Here is an 18,971-nt window from a genome sequence, read left to right as displayed (position 1 = left end):
TGTCTCCTCACTGCATGTCGTCATCATCCTCCATGAATGTAGCAGCTATGAGGGCCTCCCGAGCGCGCCTGCCTCATCTGGCCAGCATCGCCTGCATCATCACCTTCGAGGACCTCCTCACCCTCATCTCCGTCGACATTCTCCTCATTGGAAGAGACGTGAAGCTCCTCCATCTCCTCCTCAGTCAGCTCCTCTCTCTGTTCAAGTGTCGGGTTGTAAAGGCCACAGCAGGTGACGACAATGCATGGCGCTCTCCGCGGACTGTATTGCAGGGCTCCACCAGCCCGATCCAGCCACCAGAACCTCATTTTCAGCATTCTGGTGGTTTGCTCCACCAAGCTGTGAGCTGCAGCATGAGCCATGTTATATCTTCGCTCTGCTACACTCTGAGGCTGCCGCACGGGTGCCATCAGCCACGTCCTCTGTGGGTAGCCCTTGTCCCCGAGGAGCCGCCCCTGCAGCCTCTGTGGACTCTGGAAGACGTCAGGGATCTGAGACCTGCTAAGGATGTAGGAGCCGTGGACACTCCCTGGGAACTGTGCATAGACCTGCAAGATGCATTTGTGATGGTTGCACAGCAGCTAAACATTCAGTGAGGGAAGCCCTTGCAGTTGACATAGTTGACCATAGTTGCCATGGATATGAGCACCATGTGAGTGTAGTTGTTGGCACCCTGCACCTGTGAGAAACCTGAGATCTGGGCAAATCCCAGCACTCCCTGGCTTTCCTGGTCCTGGGTGAAATGCACAAAGTTGTGTGCCATTGCAAAGGTGGCGTCCGTGACCTCATGGGTGCATTTGTAGGGGGAGGCTTGTGACTTGAGGGCTTGTGGAGCCCTGAAAGGAGCCACTGGCATAAAAATTGAGCGCCATTGTCACTTACACGGCCAGTGTAAATGGATGCCCTCCATGTCCCCATGGCTCCAAATCCTGCAGCAAGTGGCAGATGTGACTGACCAGTTCCCTGGACACGCGTAGTCTTCAGCGATACTGGTTCTTGGTCACCTGTAGGAATGAAAGGCTATAGGTCCTGCGTCTAGCTAGGCACTGACCAATGACAGATCGATGTGGCTTTTCAGCAGCGTGAACAGGAGTCGCAGACGTCCCTTCATCCTGAGGGTGTTGCTCCTCCCTCTGTCCAGCCAGGTGCCTCCATTGCTCTCTCCATTGTCTCCACTCTCTGTAAGGAATGAGACACACAGGTCTGTCACCAGGCTCCATGCTTCTGATGTACTCCTCCAAGAGGAAAGAGAGAGACACATGGGTTAGCATGGGTGCACTAAGAACCTCTCTTGGTCAAGTCTGAAGGCGTCTTAATGCATCCCAGAAGTATTGGCAACCACTTGGATGACCAGAGTTCAGTGCACTGCATAGCTGCCCGATAGCCCATCCACCTCTGCTCCACTCCGTCTGACCAATTTGGCGGCAGCTTTGCCCACTGGTCTGCATGCTGTGCTCTCAGCTCAGGCACAGACATTCTCCTAACCCACATTGCAAGGCTGCCAGGGGGAGACTGGTCCAAACTGGGATGATGACATTGCAAGGGGCTGTGAGACCCACCAGTGACTGCTCCAATCTTAGCAAGGAGATTGGACAACTTTCCCAGCTGTCCAACCGTACTGGAGTCCACTAAAACGCTCATTAGTTTGCAGTCTTTGCCCGAGGGCTAAAGAGTTCTGGAACATTTGGTAGCACTTTCAGGACTCTGCATTGCTTGAATGGGCAGGTAAGCGTGTAATGTGGCTGTGCCTGAACTGTCTAAGTGGCAGAGGAATGGTCACTTTATATAAAGATTTCCTAATGCGTGGCCACTTCCCTCCACCCACTCCCCCCACACACGCTTGTGCAGCACCATCAACGGCAGTGCAGCCCTTTACCCCGCCCCAACATGCCCCCACCCCAGGGCAGCCCTTTGCCCCCCACCAACTTGCCTCAACCCCAGGGCAGCCCCTGTCCCTCCCCAACTCCCCTCAATGCCAGGGCAACCCTTGCCCCCCCCACTAACTCGCCTCAATCCCAGGGCAGCCCTTGCCCCCCACTAACTCCCCTCAACCCCAGGGCAGCCCTTGCCCCCCCACTAACTTGCCTCAACCGCAGGACAGTCCTTGCCCCAGCACTGCACTGTCAGCCAGCTTGGAAAAAGCGACTTGCCTGTGCCCGCGTCTGAATGTGCGGCTCCTCAACCTTGAGGTCCAACAGGCGACCCTCGCGAGCGCTGAGCAACGTTACTGTGCACTCACCTCCGAGTTCCCCTCGAGGTGCAGCTCGCCAGCTGCATGCCTTATATATGCTGTTGTGAAACACATCGGCGTGAAGTGCTTGGATGATCCAGTGTGAGGGGATGATTCCGGCGAGCTGGGCCTATAATGATATGCAGATGTATTACAATGAAGCTCCTGACGCCCGGCAGCAGGAAATGCGGCCCGCCACTGACGGGTGGAGCGAATGATTGCAAACGTGTTTCACGGCGTGAAACAGATTTTTGGCCTTCCCACCAGAGTGTCCGCCCACACCCGCCATGGTGCCCAAAGCCAGCGGGCACTGAAAATTCCACCCCTGGACATGGATATAGCTCCTTGCCTGTGCCCTTTACTGTTTATATGTATATAGTTAAGATTAGTTAGTAAAGACTTGCTAGTAATATACAGAAGGCTACGAAGACTTCTTTAACAGACACTTTCAGTAACCAACACTCTTCCCATCAGCAACCTGCCTGATATTCCCCATCTTAGCTATAGCAAAAAAAACTTATATTTATGAACTACCTTTCACGGCTTCTGGCCCCAAGGAGGTTTACAGCCAATGATGCATTTTTTGAAGTGTAATCACGGTTTAATTGTTGGAAGCATGGAAGACAATTGGCACGACCCCTCAAAAGAAGAAGGCCTTGCATTTATATGGTACTTTTCTATAACCACCAGACATCCCAAAGTGCTTCACAGCTAATGAGGTACTTTTTGAAGTATACTCGCTGCTGTAATGTAGGAAAGGCGGCAGCTAATTTACACACAGCAAGATCCCGCAGACAGCAATGTGATCATGACCAGATAAACTGCATTTTGTGATGTTGGTCAAGGAATAAATATTGGCCAGGACACTGGGGAGAACTGCCCCTTCTCTTCTTCAAAGTAGTGTCATGTGATTTACATTGACCTGAGAGGACCTCATTTTAACATCTCACTCAAAAGACAGCATCTCTGACAGTGTAGCACTCCCTCAGTACTACACTGGAGCGTCAGCCTTCTGAGCTCACAACCCACAACCTAACTCAAAGGAATACTGAGTTCAACTGCAGTGCTGCAACTGTTGTACCTATCGCAATCCGAACCACATTTTTCCTTAAACAAATGATAGAATCTTGCTGAACAGAAGAAAGGACATAATTGCATTAGAAACAGTTCAGAGAAGGTTTGCTCAGCTGATTCTTGGAATGGTGGGGTTACCTTATTAGGAAAGGTTTGACAGGCTGGGCCTATATCCATTGAAGTTCAGAACAATGAGAGGTGATCTTATTGAAACATGTAAGATCCTGAGGGGACTTGACAGGGTGGATGCTGAAAGGATGTTTCCCCTTGTGAGAGAGACCAGAACCAGGGGATACAGTTTAAAAATAAGGGGCCTCCCATTTAAGATGGAAATTAGGCGAATTTTTTTCTCTCTGAGGGCCTTGGGTCCCTAGAACTCTAACAGCAGTGCAGTTGAGGCCACAATCATTTCAGCCATGATCTTATTGGATGGCAGAGCTGCCTCGGAGGTGATCTACTCCTGCTCCTAATTTGCATGTTCGTATGCAAGTAGATGGAGGTCATTCAGCTCCTTGAAATGGCTGTCCAATTAGTCTCAATCCTCTGCTCTTTTTTCATAAAATTCTTCCAGTAAAATTTTCCTCTTCAAATACATACCGATTCACTTTTGAAAGTTACTGTTGAATCTAATTCCAACTTCTCTAAACTATCCGTGGAACTCGTTCTTGGAACCATTCCAGTAAACCTTTTCTGCGCTCTCTCTAAAGCCTTCACATTCTCCCTAAAGGGTGTTGCCCAGAGCTGGGCAAAGTAAAGGTTTAGAAGAATTTCCTTGCTTTTGTATGAAGACAGGGATTACATAATTGGGTATTTTAGCTACCTTATTATCTTTTCCTGCCGTTGCCTGTGTGTATACTAATCTGTGTATCTATCTTGCAATAGGTCTAAATGTTTCTACGCCCACTTTAAGATTTTACTATTCCGTGAGAAAGGCTTCACGGTTGAGAGATCTATCCTGCCCTATAGACCCATCTCCTGTTGCAAGTTGCAGAGTGTCATTGCCAGGAGCTGTTAAGACTTGTGCACACTTGGACCTCCTTTACTCTGACTGGTAACTTGTAGAAGCAGGAAGGCAAGAAAGAAAATATGAAGGGATAAGGGGGAGAATAAAACAAAATTAACCTAGCAAGAAATTAGAGTGACGTGTATCATTCTGCCAGCTGCCTTCCTTTGCTACAGCCTTGGTTCAAACATAAACAAAAGAGCTGAACTCCAGGGGTGAGGTGAGAATGACTGCCCTTGACATCAAGTCTGCATTTGACTGAGTGTGGCATCAAGGAGCCCTAGCAAAACTGAAGTCAAATAAATGGGAATCGGGGGAAAACTCTCCACTGGTTGGAGTCACACCTAGCACAAAGAAAGATCGTTGTGGAGTGGGGATGTTCGCTGATGATTGCACAATGTTCAGCACTATTCGTGACTCCTCAGATACTGAAGCAGTCCATGTCCAAATACAGCAAGACCTGGACAACATTCAGGCTTGGGCTGACAAGTGGCAAGTAACATTTGTGCCACACAAACGCCAAGCAATGACCATCTCCAACAAATGAGACTATCTCCTCAGCAAGGTTCTGGGTCTCTTTTCCATTGAAGGTTTCTTATTCCCTGATTTGTTCTGTTTGAAATCTGCTATCCCTGAACTTTGGAAAGACTCAGGCCCAGCACTGTTGCCTTGTTGCTGGACAAATCCCAAACACCGAGCCTTCATTCACAAATGTCGTATCAGTGCAACCACTTTCTTACTGATACTAAACATAGCACAGCAATAGGGACCATGGCCTGAACTGATCCCGTGAGCCTCCTGTGATCCTTGCTTAGGCTAATTCTGGAGTCAGGTGGGGCCCTGATGTTAGAACCAGGCTGTTCAATTTATGTTTTTTTATTTATTCCCCCCTTTTTGTTTCTTTATAAATTAGGTGCTTGTTAGGCCACTTCAGGGGACATTGGGCTAACCAAGGAGCGTAGGACTGGAGATATATGTAAGCCAGACCATATGGGAGTGGCACATTCCCTTCTTGATGAACGACATTAGGACAATGGGGAGGCAGTGGCATAGTGGTATTGTCATTGGGCTGGTAATACAGAGACCTGGGGTAATGCTCTGGGGACCCGGCTTCGAATGGCAATAAAAATCTGGAATTAAAAGTCTCACGACCATAATAAAAACACAGTCGACTGTCAGGAAAAACCCATCTGGTTCACTAATGTCCTTTAGGGAAGGAAATCTGCCAACCTTACCTGGTCTGGCCTACTCGTGACTCCAGACCCACAGCAATGTGGTTGACTCTTAAATGCCCTCTGAACAAGGGTATTTAGGGATGGGCAATAAATGCTGCCCTAGCAAGCAACACCCACGTCCCATGAAGGAAAAAAAAATGGTGACATAAGAATTAGGAGCAGAAGTTGGCCATTTGGCCCCTTGAACCTGGTCTGCCATTCAATAAGATCATGACAGATCTGATTGTGGCTTCAACTCCACATACCCACCTACCCCTAGAGCCTTTGACTCCCTTGTTTGTCAACACTCTATCTACCTCTGCCTTAAAAATATTCAATGACTTTGCCTCCACAGCTTTCCAGGGAAGGGGGTTCCAAAGACTCATGAACCTCTGAGAGAAAAGAATGGCTGTGTCTTATCATTGCTAGAACAGATTTAATAAATTATTTGGGAATTTTTAAGATTAAAGTGAAATTTTTGGAGAGGGTGCTGAAGAGGTTGACTGGAATGGTTCCGGAGATGAGGGAGAACCTGGCGTTGTTCTCCTTTCAGCAGAGAATGCTAAAAGGGAGTTCAGCATAAGTGCTTGAAATCATGAATGGTTTAGATAGAGTAAGTGGAGAAACTCTTTCCAATGGCTGAGGGTTGATAACCAGAGAGCAAAGATCAAGGGTGATTGGCAAAATAATGAGAGGAGACATGGGGAAAACCATTTTTATGGAACGAGGGTTAGTATTTAAAATGCACTGCCTGACAGGCAGGTGGGAACAAGTCCAATAGTAGCCTTCAAAGGGGAGTCAGGTCAATACTTGAATGAGTAAAAAGTTGCAGGGAATGGGGAAAGAGCTGGGGGTTGGGATTAAATTGCGGAAAGAACCAGAGTAGCCTTGATGGACTGAATGGCCTACTACTCCATACTACTCCATAATTGCTTATCCTATAGTGATACAACTTTCCAGGGTGTGATTTGAATTCTCACTGCATGAGTCACTAGTCCGGCACCACAACCCACTTGGTGTTTGTAACACACCTAAAAGAGCGCTGTCTAAATACCCTGGGCATGGATTTCAGAAAGATGGAATGAGCTGGGGCTGTTCTCTCCAGAAAAGGGAGTGATGAGGGGTGAACTGATTGAGGTCTTTAAAAAGATGAATATGTTTGAAAGAACTTGGCACCATAAATATAAGATAGTGATTAATAAATTCAATTCTATTCTAATTCAGAAAAATGCATTTAGACGGTGGTGAGAATGTGGAAATTGCTACACAAGGGGAGGCTGAAACATTGTTGCATTTAAGGGGAAGTAAGAGAAGTACAGGAAGGAGAATTTGGGTAGGAGGAGCAACTACAAAGCACAACTCCGGACTCTGATGGAATCCTTTCCACTTGCCTGGATGTGCACAGCTCCGACATCACTCAAGAGGCTCAACACCATCCAGGACAAAGCAGCCCACTTGATTGGCACCCCAAAGTGGCAGCACTGTGTACCATCTACAAGATGCGCCGCAGGAACTCACCAAGCCTCCTTAGGCAGCACCCTCGGCCACTACTATCTAGAAAAACGAGGGCAGCAGATAGATAGGAACACTACTGTCTGGAAGTTCCCCTCCAAGTCATTCACCATCCTGCCTTGGAAATATATCGCCGTTCCTTCACTGCGCTGGGTCAAAATCCTGGAACTCCCTCCCTAACAGCACTGTGGGTGTAGCTACACCACAGGGACTGCAGCGGTTCAAGAAGGCGGCTCACCACCACTTTCTCAAGGGCAATTAGGGTTGTGCAATAAATGCTGGCCTAGCCAGCAGTGCCCACATCCCATGTCTGAAAGGAATGTGCTGTATAAGCACCTGTGGTGCCGAACGGCCTGTTTCTGTGATGTATATAATTCTATGTAACATTGTAGCTGTTGAGTTTGTACTGCAGTTTTCATGTTTATTAGCCCACTTTGGTTGCACAGCAATCAGAGGCAAAAGAAGTGTTGTTTGGAAATCTAGGCTTGTTGGTGTGCAAGGTCAGGAAATCGCAGCTATGAGGGAAGATTGGAAAGGCTAGGGTTGTTTTCCTTAGAACAGAGAAGACTGAGGGGTGACCTAATTGAGGTGTACAAAATTAAGAGGGGTCTAGATAGGGTAGACAAGAAAGACTTGTTTCCCCCAGCTGAGGGATCAATTACTGGGGGACATAGATTTAAGGCGATTGGTAGGCTTAGAGGTGACAAGAGGAAAAGCTTTTTCACCCAGAGGCTGGTGGGTGTCTGGAATTCACTGCCTAAGTTGGTGGTAGAGGCTGAAATGCTCAACTCATTTATAAGGCACCTGGATCTGCATCTGAAGTGCTGTAACCTGCAAGGCTACAGACCAGGTGCTGGAAAGTGAGATTAAAATGAGTGGCTAGTTTCTTTTTTCTCTTTTTGGCCGGTGCAGACATGCTGGGCTGAATGGCCTTTTTCTGCACCGTATTTTTTCTATGGTTTTATGGAACTCCAAGTCCTTGACAAGCCCAGGTGTTTCCATGCATGTGCAGACCAGGAAAGCCAAGAGGGCTTAAGAAAAGCCCTGGTGATGAAAGAAGGCTGATGACTGCATGCTGCAGGGATTTGGGGGTGAAAATACCTCTTTGGTGCAGTAGTATTCTGCTCAGTACAGCCAAAGACCTGAAGCTGCGCTAATGAGTTGGTGCCTGAGTGCATAATCAGGAATTCAGGGGAACGAAATCTCTGGAAACAAGATTGAAACCCTACAAGGTGGGCTGTTGTTGACATCGTCTGAGTTGCAGCGGCCTTTGGAGTGAATTCCAAGGTGAGATCTTCAAAGGTGAAGACTGAAATCCTTCGTGAGGGAGACAGAGTTTCAGTGAGATTGGTTGACTCCGTGTTTACTGACATCTGGGTTGGTTGTTGAGAAATCCAAGGAACCTGTCTTGGTTGCACCTGCCATTTATTGTGCAACATGGTATGTTCGATCACAGTTTGCCTGTTAATTCATATGTACCTCATATTAGCCCTGAGTGTTAGAGTATAAGACAGATATTGTAAATTGTTTTATCTTTCTGACCTTGGACAGTAAATTTATTTTTGTTTGTTCGGAACCCATAGAATCTTGTGGCTTTATTCTCTCCGCAAAGTGTCTTGAATCTCAAACTTTGTTATCGGTCCCTAACTGGATCTTACCAAAAACTTGGGATTCTGGTCCAGGATCATAACAGTGTAAACACACCTTGAAATCTGTTGATATTGGTAACTTGGGCTATATGAAAAATAAAGCTAGCATGGATTTAAATGTTATAATTTACTCCACAGGTGAAGACCCACAAGGCAGGCCAAGACCGATGAGGCTGAAAAGAGCAGGAGAGCTAAGGTCAATGAGGAAGCAGTAGTTAGACTGATGGCAGGCATTGGTTTGTGAAGCCTACTAGAAAGAGGAAGGAAGACATCAGGACAAAACTGAGTCAGAAAAGGAGAATTTGATGTTTGGGAGGAGTTCACCATTCAACCATCGCTCCTTTACTCACTGATCTACATTGTCTCCATGTCCAGCAAACATCTCAAGTTTAAAATTCTCAATGTCATGTTTAAATCCATCCATGGTCTCACCTTTCCCTGCCTCTGTAAGCCTCCGCAGCCTTACAACTCTCTGAAGTCCCTGCACTCTTGTCTGTCACCCACTCCCTTCTTCCACCACTGATTGCTGCGCCTTCTGCCAATTAGGTCCTTAGGTTTGCACAATCTTTTTAAACTTCTCTTGTTCTCCACATCCCAGCTCTTGAGCAAGTCTCTAACCATCCTTCCTAATATTCTCCTGCTTACAGTCGATGAGAAGTGCCTTGGGATGTTTTTTCTAGGTTAAGGGTGGTATATGGATGTGAGTTGCCATTGTTATCTGGAGTTACATAAGAACAACAATTTGTATTTATATAGCACCTTTAACATTATAATATGGCCTAAGGTGATTCACAGAGGCATTATAAAATAAAATTTGACACCAAGCCACATTAGGAGCTATTTGGGAAACCAAGCAAAAGCTTCATCAAAGAGATAGGTTTTAAGCAGGATCTGAAAGAATGCAAGTGAGGTAGCGAGGTGGAGAGGTTTAGGGAGGGATTTCCGGAGCTTGGGACCTTGACAGCTGAAAGCATGGTCAACAGTGGTAGGGCAATTAAATTTGGGGATGAATTAGAGGAACACCAGATATCGCAGAGGATTATAGGGCTGGAGGAGGTTACAAAGATTGGGGGGGTGGGTGGTGGGATGAGCACATGGAAAGGTTTGTAAAACAAGGATGAGAATGTTAAAATTGAGCCATTGCTTAACTGGGAGCCAGTATAGATCAGCAAGCACAGGGAAATTTGTGTGAGCAGGATTTACTGCGAGTTAGCACACAGGTACACTTGTCCTCAAGTTTATGGAGAGTATAATGTGAGTGGCTGGTCAGGGATGTGCAAGAATAGTCAAGTTTGGAGTAACAAAGGCATAGGTGAGGATTTCAACAGCAGAGGAACTGAGGGAGGGGCATAGTCAGGCACTGTTACAGAGCTGGAAATAGGCGGTCTTGGCAACAGCACGGATATGCAGCTGAAAGCTCATCTCGCGATCAAATGTGGCACCGAGGATGCAGTCTGGTTCAGCTTCAGACAGTTGCCAAGGGGAGGGATGGAGTCGGTGGAGAGGGAGCAAGCAAGAGGGCTTCAGTCTTTCCAATATTTAATTGGAGGAAATTTCAGCTCATCCAGCACTGGATGCTGGACAAGTAGGATAATTTGGAGACAGTGGAGGAGTTGAACTGGGTTAAAGGGAGAGAGAATATTGGTGTCCTTAATATATATATATATATATACACACACAAACGCATACATATATGCATACATATATACATACTGTACCTAGAGGGAACACACACAGACCTGTGTTACACACATAGACTTACACAGAGCAATAAAATAATAGCTTCTCCCACAAAGTGTTCACTGCAGGGTCTAACCATTGATAAACGAATCCTAAAGAGCATATTCCTCTGGTGAAATATTAATGGACATGCTCTGCTATTAGAACTAGCCTCTACACAGCTCAGATTTCACTACCTGGGGCTACCGGCTGAAGAACGGGCCTGAGTTTCACAGCCTCCCCTGTTTAATCCCAATTCCACAATCACTGAGGAAATCATTCTGATAAAAATGATTATAATATTAAAAATAAAATCCAGGTTATGGAAAGCACATCATAAAGTACACGGATTTGGCGGGGGGGGGGGGGGGGGGGGGGGGGGGGGGGGGCGGGTGATCAGCGTCTTTAGAGATAGATTTTAGAAAACAACTGTTTTTGGAACGCAAACATTAATAGACAAGGACAAAAACGGTGTGTTCTATCTGTGACTTATAGTGTATACTTGCACATACAAAACCTCTGCATGCATATAATGTGCCGTTTATACAACAGGCAGGCAAACCATTCCTTGCACGCTCATTACTGATCATTAGGTACAGATAATGCACTATAATATATGATAAGACAATTACTGAGCTGTGACATTTAACAAGACTCTGACCTCAGTACTTGTTTCATTTTGCATTACTTTCTGCTTCGTTTCCTGTAACAGATAACCGCTGTTGTGTGCGAGAAACGGGCTACCTGGGTATGCAGTTACGGACATTAAAAATCATTTCTTAGACCTGTCGCTAAAGTGATATTTTCAGTGTTACTATGCACGTCACTGTTTTTTAGAACCCCAGCACCAATCCGAGCGGTCACATTTTTCCAATGCGCGCAATTGTGCTTTTTTTTTATAACCCTGGTTTTGTTCAAAAAACATCTAACATCATTGACGTACAAAAGGGGTGGATGAAAACAAAAAAACTGCGGATGCTGGAAATCCAAAACAAAAACAGAATTGCCTGGAAAAACTCAGCAGGTCTGGCAGCATCGGCGGAGAAGAAAAGAGTTGACGTTTCGAGTCCTCATGACCCTTCGACAGAACTTGCGTTCGAGTCCAAGAAAGATGACTTGGGGTTTGGCGGGACACAAATTGTGTGAAACTCTGGCGGCCCAAGGCGGATTCCCGGGTAAATCTTTGTCCCCATACAGTAGTGTCTGTGCAGGAAGGTCATGTAGCTAAATGAACAAGCGAGTGGAAATGGGAAAGGGACAGAAAGATATGCTGTGGAGCTTAATGGGACCATACAGTCAGCGGTTCAATACAAGGTTGTGCCAATGATTGTCCATTGAGGATGGAAAGGTAAGAAAAGCTGTAAATCAACAGTCCTACCTACACAGGCAAATGCACACAGCATACACAATACTTTATGCAATTAAAATATATATATATATATATATATCCAGACCCATATATACCCGGGCACGCACAGATAAGTATATGTGTAACTAGCTGTTCAGCTATCAATCGACCACAAATTATACATTTGTTATTAAAATATAGTAAAGATATATCTATGAGTTCAAGGCTGGCGGATTATTTAATCTACTGTTACATTTAAACTACATATACATGGTAAATGATATAAACAGGACGACACGCCGCTTATTTTGTGTTCATAAATTATTAATTTATATTGTGTGTATATGTATATATGTATTGGGCAGCCTTAATCATTATGCAATATATATCATCCTTGTTCAATAACTATTGCAACATATTTGTGCCCACTATATTTCTTGCCGGGAATGATTTTGAAAAGATATAGATCTATTTCCAAAGTTATGATGGTGGATTTAGAACTGTTTGGAACATACTGTTATATTTTTGACTGAATAATGCAAGGTCCTATAGTGCAGACACCAGACAGATTGAGCAGCAGATAAATCTCTAATTGATGGGTTTTAACGAGACCAATGGGTCAAACTCTGATTTTAAAAGCTTGTAAACTGTTTGGATTGAATGCTTGTTCATATTTTAGCTTCGAAATAGAATCTTCACATTGGACTGTACGTAATCTGTCCGTGTTAAAATGACATCACCCAGGATAATCAATTTCTCGTTTTAAGGAACCATCTTTATGAAAAGACTTGCAGTAATATAGCGCCTTTCGCCGCTTCATGACGCACCAGGGCGCTTTACAGCCACTTTTGGCCGTTGTAATATAGGGGTGCAGCCAGTTTGTGCACAGCACAAACCTGTTGTGATCACGAGCAGAAAATTGGCTTTAATTAGTGATGTTGCTTGAGGGATGAATACTGGCCCATGTCGCCCATGGAGAACTCTTCTTCAAGAGTGCCATGGGATTGTTTCCCCCCATCTTCCTGAAGGAACACCTGGGGACTTGGTTCGAGGTGTCACACAAAAGACAGCACCACCAACAGTGCAGCACTCCCTCAGCACTGAACTGTCAGCCCTAGAGGCACATGGAGCCAGCCTTGATGCCACAAACTTCTGAGTCAAAAAAGAGAGGGGCACCAACTAAGCCACCGCTGGTAAATGCTGTGCTCCCCACCTATTGGGTTTGACATTGTCATTACAGTTCAGAAGGTCCATCATACCTGTTCCGGCTCTTTGAGAGAATTAGCCATAATCCCTACTCCCCTGCAGTTTCCCTATAGGCCTGCATGTTCATGTTTTTCCGAGTGTATATCCAATATCCTTTTGAAAGTTATGCTAGAATCTGTCTACTCACCCTGTCAGGCATTCATTCGAAACCATAATAACTCGGCTGTGAAAATTCACCCTTCTTTTTTTCATTGAACCTGGGCAGCGCTGGCCAGGCCAGCATTGCTATGTATCTGGAGTCATGGAGGCCTGACCAGGTAAGGATGGCAGATTTCCTTCCCTAATGTACATTAGTGAACCAGATGGGTAATTTTTTTTACAACAATTAACATCATCAGAGAATGAATTCCAGACTTTCTATTGGACTCAAATTTCACCATCTGCCATAGATGGGATTCAAACCCAGGTACCACACAGCATTGCACTAGGTTTTGGAACACTAGTCAATCAACAACACCACTATGCCACCACCTCTCCTTCTTGTGGTTAAATATTGTTGCAAGGCAATTACGATTAGCGAGCTGGTGAGGGAGGGGTGGAATAAAGGTCTGGAAATGAATCTAGTCTCTCCTTGATTCAATGTTTAAATATTAAGTGGATATGTGGGCCTCTTTCTTCATTCAGATAACATGCTTGTGTGCCTGTTTCCAACTCCTGATAGACCTTTACCCCATCTCCCCACCCCCAAACAAAATGTTGCCAGCTTCCCAAATTAATTTCTTTAAGGCTACCGAGGCAAGGACAATGACTATGAGTCTTGGGGGGGCGGGGTGCGCTGGATTCTGGCAATGGATGTAAATAGCTTTTTAAATAGAGGCGTTCAAAATCTGGAAGAAGTTTGACAATGTGGACGAGGACGAACTCTGGCAGAAGGCTCGGTGACCAGGGGACATAGATTTAAGATCATTCGCGAAAAGGAAACAGGAGAAATTAGGAACACCTTCGATCTGTCCGCAAGCATGACCCAGATCTCCCTGTCACTTGCCATTTCAACACTCCACCCTGCTCTCATGCCCACATGTCCGTCCTTGGCCTGCTGCATTGTTCCAGTGAAGCTCAACGCTAACTGGAGGAACAGCACCTCGTCTTCCGACTAGGCGCTTTACAGCCTTCCGGACTGAACATTGAGTTCAACAGTTTTAGATCATGAACTCTCTCCTCCATCCCCATCCCCTTTCCGATCCCTCCTTTTTTCCAATAATTTATATAGATTTTTCTTTTCCCACCTACTTCCATTATTTTTAAATGTATTTCCATCCATTGTTTTATCTCTCTACCTTTTAGCCTATTTCGATCCCTTCCCCCCACCCCACCCCCACTTGGACTATCTGTACCTTGCTCGTCCTGCTTTCTACCCTTAATGTCACCTATTAGCACATTCCTTAGATAATATCACCACCTTCAACACCTCTTTGTCCTTTTGTCTATGACATCTTTTGGTTATCTCCACCTTTCACTGGCCCTCTATCCAGCTCTACTTGTCCCAACCCCCCTCCCCCCTTAAACCAGCTTATATTTCACCTCTTTTCTATTTTTCCTTGGTTCTGTTGAAGGGTCATTCGGACTCGAAACGTTAACTGTGTTCATCTCCGCAGATGCTGTCAGACATGCTGAGTTTTTCCAGGTATTTTTATTTTTGTTTAGGAGAAGTTAGGAGTCCCTTTTATATAGCAAATTGCTATGATCTAGATTGCGCCGCCTGAAAGGGCAGTGGAAGCAGATTTCAACAGTCACCCTCAAAAGGGAATTGGTTAAATACTTGAAAATGGGGGGGGGGGGGGGGGGTGGTCGGGGAATGGGATTCATTAGCCAGCCCTTTCCACAGATCTGGTATAGACACAGAGGCTGAACGGCCTCCTGTGCTATAAGAATCTAAATAGATTCCAGGTTTGTGGCACAGAGGTCCACAGTTAGAAGGTGTCAAGTAAACCGCTGGGGTGCGGGGTTATTTTTCACCTTAAGATCTACCCGGAGGGTGGGGGGGGGGGGGGGTCGGCAATAAAGGCCAAGAGAGACCGGCCAGACGTTCCCACGCTGGCTCTCCACTCACGGAATGAGGTCGGCTCGGGCATGATTTGTTACCACTAATTTCACTTGCATTGTACGGCTGTCAATCGATATTTTACAACAAAAAAAATGAAGACTACCATACCGCCAGGCCCAGGGAAGAGGGGTTGACGGGGATCCGCGGGGAACTGGTTGAATCCCGCTTGATCCAAGTGACGCTTTACATTATATCAAATAAAAACTTCAACCATCCCAGTCTTTACCGAATTGTCCATTTTACCCCACAGAGAAGTGCATGTCGACAAAAAGCTGAATCCCCACACATACAGAGACATTATTATTCGATGTTGCAGTGTCTGGGTCGAATCTGCAAAACGGGCGAACGCTGAAAATCGCTCACTTCTACGATTATTACAAATATCTACGGATACTCTTAAATATCCGCCAGAAATATAAAAGGCGGCACTTGTAAGAATCAAAACCTTGATCTCCATTTATTCCCGCTTTTTATCCATCCTCACCTCCTTCATTCCCTCCCGCTCATGGTTTCCCCTTTTTTTATCTCTTCATCTTACTCCTACGTTTATTCTTTTTTTCTTCTCTCTCTCCCTCTCGTTCCTATTTTTAATAACCTTTTTTTTTGCCTTCTCTCTATACCTATACTTAGTAATGTATCACAATTTTATATCTCCCCCACCCCTCCCAGCCCCCTTTTCTTATTGCCCTCTATCTATCTCACTTTTTTTTCCCCCTGTATCTTTGCAAAGACACACGGAGAAGGCAGTAGGGGCCGCTGAGACATTTCGGTTGGTTTCCAGGGGCTTCCCCAGGCACCATGTGGACTGGAGCGAGTGCCTCGGCGCCCAGTCGATCCCTTTCCACGGGTTAATATTGCCTCAGCTTGCCGACTTGGCTTGTCTGTTCAGACCTGTGGATCAAGCCAGGTCGTTTCGATTGTTAGAGCATTAATGCAGTCCCACGGCGTGGCGCGGGGGTTTGCGAGGGTGACGTGAAGTGAGCCGACAGCCGCTGCAGGACCAAGCCAGAAAATGCTGAAGATGCTCAAAGGTTCGCGACGCGGAAAGAAAGTTGCCAGAGAGCGGACTCCTGAATGAGACAGGTCAGGCCGAGCAAGGAAATGACCCTTCGTTCATGCGGCTCAGCCCCAGGTCCTCTTGCAAGCAACGAAACACTTCTGAAAATAATTTTTTAAAAAAAAACAGAACGTACTGGAAAAGCTCAGCAGGTCTGGCAGCATCTGTGGGGAGAGAAGCAGAGTTAACGATTGGCGTGGAATCTGACCCCTTCCAAGTAGCTTTGACGCTTTGTCATGGACGGCAAAGGCAGAACGAATCTGGGTCCAGCAAGATGCCACACCATCAGCCTGACCAGACCCTCTGCTTTAGTGTTCTGGTTTGAGGGATAAATATTGACTAGGACACTGGAAGAACTGTCCTGCTCATCCAACCCATAGTGTCCTGGCATCTTCCACATTCACCTCAAAGGGCAGACTGGATCTTCGTTTGAAATCTTCATCCCAACCAATACTTTAAGCTTCCAAGATCGGATCAGAAGCTGTCAGGGAAACTTGTCTCAAACGGGGAAAGCGAGGATATGATGGAAAAATAATGTTTGGAATGAGGTCACCGCTCAAGGCTCCCCTCCAAGTCAGTCACCATCTTGGAAATATATCACCGTTGTTTCGCTGTCACTGGGTCAAAATCCTGGAACTCCCTCCCTAAATCCAAAAAGCTGTTCACTAAGTTGCATTAACATTTGTACAGAGGTGACCACCTTCTTGCTTTCTGGCGATAATCAAGCCGACTGGTACATTTTCTCCCTCCCTAACAACACTGTGGGTGTACCTCCACCGCATGGTCTGCAGCGGTTCAAGAAGGCAGCTCACCACCACCTTCTCAAGGGCAATTAGGGATGGGCAATAAATGCTGGCCCAGACAGTGAGACCCACGTCTTAAAGAATTGTCTTTGTTTAAAAATTATTTTTTCTGATCAGTCCTTCAGAGACCTTGGGCCTCATTGTATATTCCCAGAATGTTCCGATGTTATCATTTTTTTTCTCTCTTTATCAAAATCATCCCTTACAAAGGGCCTCTAATTAATTTAGCAGTCACTCACACGTACAACGGTATAATTTTATTTGTACTTAAACATACAGGCATCCAGATATCAGTGGGCCCAGTGTCCACAGAGACACATGTGCACCCAGATACTCGAAATATTAATACATCCGCACACGTGCCAATGTTATTATTAAAAGCGGTAGGTGAATAGATATAAGAGCAGATGCGGAGCGTGTATTTATTTAACAGCTTCGGACTTCTTCAAATATACGCTCTCTGCGTCAGGGCAAGAAAGTGCATTAATTTGCAAAGTGTGACTACAGGAGTTGCAAGGCCCGCACAGACCGTCAACAACAGCAAGGAGTTTCTGGATTGGAAAGTTCATCTCTGCATTACATTAATCTTCTCATTACAGAATCTAAATTGTCCCTCAAATAACTTCCAATAGTGCTGCCGCAAATAATTCGTACGGCTGATTTATTCCAGACATTTCCCACTCTTGGAACAAGAACTGGTCTCGCTAACATGCGACAATTTGGTCGCTCATTTCAATTCCGGACCTTCTTTCTGTACTCACTTTGAAATAATGATCGGTGCTCCTTATACACACTTACCAATAATGGTTTAATATGTATATATATATATTTAAAAGAGTTTAAAATCAGAAACTTGTTTATATTTTGAAATGATTGAATATTAGAATGACTAAAACCAACAAAACATATACGTGTAAATGCATCGCGGAGATTGTTCATATACAAAATATGAACTTATATGAAATCATTAAGTGAACATTGTAATTTAAAATAACAATGAATAAACGAATGTTCACTTCTCCAAACGATGCCGTTTATCTCTGGAAAACACGTCAAGCTTTGCAGTTTAACGCTCTTGGATGGAGTGGACGACTGTTATTTTGTGGGTCTATTGCAGTTCTTTTGGAAATAATAATTCACTGAATATAATGTGTGTGGCTTGCGGGGTGGGGGGGGGGTGGGGGGGGAGCCTTCAGTTTGCGTCCAGTCTTTAAGCAGACCGTGGGGATCCCACAGCTGGCCCGGCGCAACAAGAAAGCTGGTAGATGGGGCGGAATAAGATGCGCGGCAACACAACGGGAGCTAATAAAACTGACAAAATCAGTGAACAATGTGGGGCCAAAAACAACGGGCTAACGCCACGGCGAGCAGCATCCATAATATTAATGCCTGTCTTCAAAGCAAACGCGGCCTCAGTTAGAAGTGAAATCATATTTAATGTAACGCACAAAACACCACATTCTTCAAAGCCGAGATCTATTACACAGCAAGACTGCTATAAAGCTGTAATAAATATCATTTCAAGTCACGGGCTGACTCGTAGGGAGGTCCTATTGATAAATTCACGCCAAACATTTTAAATGATGCATGCGTTTTGGACACATATACTCTTAAATAAAAAATTAAGCTAATTGCCAAGGACATTCCTAAAAAAAATTATTATATGGTATTTAATTATGTCCTTAGTGATTGATTCGCTTAATCCTCTCTCTCCATATATGTATACATGTACACATTATTCTGTCTTTAGGGTGTTAATGTGGTTGTGTACATGCATTATATGTTTCTAAAATTCTATTCTTTAGGGTGTTAATGTGGTTATATACACACATATATATAGTCCTGTTGTTCTTTAGGATGTTAGTGTGGTTATATACATACATGTATATATTATTCTGTTCTTTAGGGTGTTTATATACATATATGTAATTATATTCTTCTTTAGGGTGCTAGTGTGGCGTTTAATTATAGATAATTAAAACCGAACAAGGCCCAAACCATTACTGGAACAGGTCACACGAAATATCCTTTATATCACTGCAATGATTCCAA

At 45.1% G+C, this 18,971-nt stretch overlaps 1 protein-coding gene across 1 annotated transcript in view; it reads right to left on the bottom strand.

The window, feature by feature from the left end:
* The window catches only part of tlx2 (T cell leukemia homeobox 2), a 64,768-nt gene that overhangs the window by 44,762 nt on the left and 1,035 nt on the right, over positions 1 to 18,971 (bottom strand). The gene's annotated exons all lie outside the window — the stretch shown is intronic.

The sequence above is a fragment of the Carcharodon carcharias genome, chromosome 1 (genome assembly GCF_017639515.1).
Source record: "Carcharodon carcharias isolate sCarCar2 chromosome 1, sCarCar2.pri, whole genome shotgun sequence".
Lineage (NCBI taxonomy): Eukaryota > Metazoa > Chordata > Chondrichthyes > Lamniformes > Lamnidae > Carcharodon > Carcharodon carcharias.
Note: the sequence above shows the minus strand (reverse complement) of the source record. Positions and strands in the feature narration are given on the sequence as shown.